Genomic DNA, 3479 nt, shown 5'->3' on the forward strand with positions numbered 1-3479 from the left:
AACTGTGTCACGGTATCACTGTGAATGTGGCCCAGTGAAGAAAATGTATGTCAGCATACTAAAATACTAATTCAAATTAAATAATTTTATCAATTCTCACTTTGCTATGCTCACTTTCATTTTCCTGCCTCATTCAGTCACTTTCTCTGGTTGCAGAGCAGAGTTTGTGGTCTAAACTAAATCACCCAAAACACAGCTTAATCCATTCCAAAATTATTATTTCATATTTGTTTTTCTCAGGAGAGAAAGCCTCCATATTACCATCTGCTATAGTTATTTCTTTCCTACATTTCCCACAGCGCTTTTCTTCATCCCCTGGGTGGAAGGGACTTGCCCAGACTTGTTGAATCCTCAACACTAAGAGCTCATTTGCAGCAGATAGAAGTGAGTTGTTTCTGTGAAAATGTGACAGTTTCAGGAGAAGCTGGTACATGTATCTCTGGAGTGCAAGTAACTAATTACATCTATTCAAATAGTATTGTATAAGTCTGTAATTTTACTTGTACCTAAGTATGTATTACATTATGAAATCTACTGAGTTACTTACTTACATATGGACAAATAAAAAACACTACTGCAGTCACAGGTTTGGAGGGGTGGCTGTGATCACTGAGCAGAAGTTGGGGGTAATTTAGACTGAGGATTTGGGGAAACAGATACCCTTTTCAGTGGATGCCTGCTGTTGATGCAAATAAAAAGTAACTTGCACCCCCATTACTTTTTCTTGTAATTGAGTAATTTTCATTTTCTTCTGTAGCGTATTGCAGCTCCACCATGGATACTGTTTCAAGGACGTCATACTGCCTGTAACTGAAAACTAGATTCCTTTACTCATTAGTTTCTACACTGCCTTTGTCAAAAAGACACTACCATTCTGCTAATGACTTATTTTTCTCACAGGGATCATTGACCTGTCTTTCAATTAAAACTTGACCCTTTTTAAGCTGACTGATACCCACACTGAGTATCTGTACTCAGCATGCGACCAAAGATCATCTGAAACGAACAGAAAAGAGCTCACTTATGCAAAACCCAACATAGGAAAGTCTGTGATCTGTTCTGGACTCTGAAGTGTCTGAGACTCAGTGATGTGTTGATAATGAGACTAAAAGAAGAGATTTAATTAGTCTTGTTAAATGTGTCAAAACTGGTCTGAAAATGTGGAAGAAATTCTTTGGCAGAGAGTCTATTATTTTACTTTATGTGGATTTATTTGGAGTGGGAGTGAATGTTTAATGATTATCATTTAATCATTAATTGGCCTCCATGTAATACAGAGAAACTGTGTTTACAGCACTGTGAGTACTAACTAGAAATGAAGTAAAAACAACTTACCAGCAATAGGGTTGTGTACCGAAACTCTACATCCAGCACTGGACTGAATGTCAGTGCAGATTACAGTGCCTCATTTTGGTGCCACACACCTTAGCTGTTGATTGAAATATTTGCCCTCTGGTGTGGACGTTACAGACACATCACCAAACCGCTAGTTCACCACATCACTCTCTCCACATGGCTCTGGCAGCAGGTAACATTAGCCCTCCGTTACCTAGTAGATATAAAGTCATAAATGCTGAGCTAAATGGCCTATATTGCAGCTGAATTTCACTCAAAGTGCTTCCAACATCCAAAATGTTTACAACAAACAAATGTTAAGATTTCATATGTAAATTATGAAAAGATTACCCACAAGTATCTACTTATATTCACACATGTATAGTGAAAATTTCCATTTCCATTTTGCCAAAAATACACTTAATACCTTCAAAGTTACGGGTCAATATAGTGGTCCAACATTAAATTCCTTCAAAGTCTTCACTGAACTGTCTTCACAGACAGACACAGATGTAAACTGTAACTTGACTTGTAGGTGGAGACAACTATTTTTTTTGACTGCTATGTTTTATACAACCACTGACAGCTGACTTCTCACTCTTCTTCACGGCTGCTAGGGGTCAACAACTACTTCTGTTTGAAATCTTGTTTCGGCTTGCGACAAGGTATGCAGGGGTCATGTTAATGTTGGCAGAACAAATTTCTACTGGTTGCGCCTGGTAGCTGTGATGGCATTGCAGTAGGTGCCTCATCATCTGTCGCCTGGCAAAGAGCCGCATTTTACTGAGTGCACTTTTCCAGTTAGTGCTGTAACTTTTGTACAGTGTTAAATTAGTGTAGTTCAGTTTTTTTATTATGTGAATTTATATACATCTTGTATTTAACCGTTAATGGTTAATATGTTGTTCAATTTCAAGTTCAAATTTGGCCAAGCGATGGAAAAAAGCTGTTATATTAAAAGTATTGTTTTACCACTGGTGTTGGAAAAAACCCAAACAATACCCAACCCTACCTAGCAATGCACGTACAAAGCTCCTTCCTGTTGACCTGAGTATGACTAGAAACTACTTGATAATTGCATTACATTGGACCATAGAGAACCTGCCGAACTACAGTAGAATTTAAACACATCATTACAGTCACTAAATTCATGAAACACTAACAGTCCTGCACTCTACAACTGATTATCAAACGTGCCTCTTACTTCTCCCTCTTTGTAGATGCCTCAGATATGGAATCACATGTCTTTCAGGAAATGCTGCAGTTGCCAAACTGTCTAAATCTATTATCACCTTACAGGTTAATGCTTTGGCAGCTCAAGTCTAGCTGCACCGTACTGTACGTAGCAACACGTGAGTTCATGAACATGAACAGCTTGATTTCAACCTGCAGATTCTTTGTTATGCCGCCGTGATGCATGAACCTCCTGTATCATATGAGAAATTGGAGAGAGTGCAAGTGGAAATTAAATGTCATAATCTGCCAACACCTGAAATGACCTTGCTGAGTTTAGGAGCATTTGTCATTGACAAAGGAAACAGTCACTTTGTGATTTATTAATGCTGACTGAAATTGGAAAAAGGTGTTAGTGACAGATTCATTCTCTCTGTAGCAGCTCTCTCCCTGATGATTCACTCGCCTCCATCACTTCCATTAAAACACACCCAGCAGCAGCCTGACGTCACTCATACTCTAAAGTGGCATGCGTGCCGTGTATGTGCATGTGTGTGAGTACGTTAAATGTGTTGTTTTGAAATCTGCAGAGACAATGATCGTGTGGTGTGGGACCGTGGTTGACTTGTCCAACTGAAGAAGGCTTAAATTCATCAGGAGCGGGAGGGGAAAGGATGAAAAGACGCCAGCAGTTCATTTACCTTGCATGTGTGTGTGTCGTGAATACCAGTGTTGCATCTAATCATTGTATCTGCATTTGATTAGCACAAGTGTATTTGTGTGTAGTCACACAGATATGGATTCATCTCTGAATGCCTGTATGAGGAAATTGTGCTTTGACAAGTGTGAGTGTCATGAAACCAAGAGCAAACATTACGGGATATATATTTTCCATCATATAAATACATATATACAATATATACAAACACTGAGTGACACAAGTATACAGGATGTGGTACAATACACACACA

The sequence above is a fragment of the Lutjanus erythropterus genome, chromosome 9, assembly GCF_056507025.1.
Source record: "Lutjanus erythropterus isolate fLutEry1 chromosome 9, fLutEry1.hap2, whole genome shotgun sequence".
Classification (NCBI taxonomy): domain Eukaryota; kingdom Metazoa; phylum Chordata; class Actinopteri; order Lutjaniformes; family Lutjanidae; genus Lutjanus; species Lutjanus erythropterus.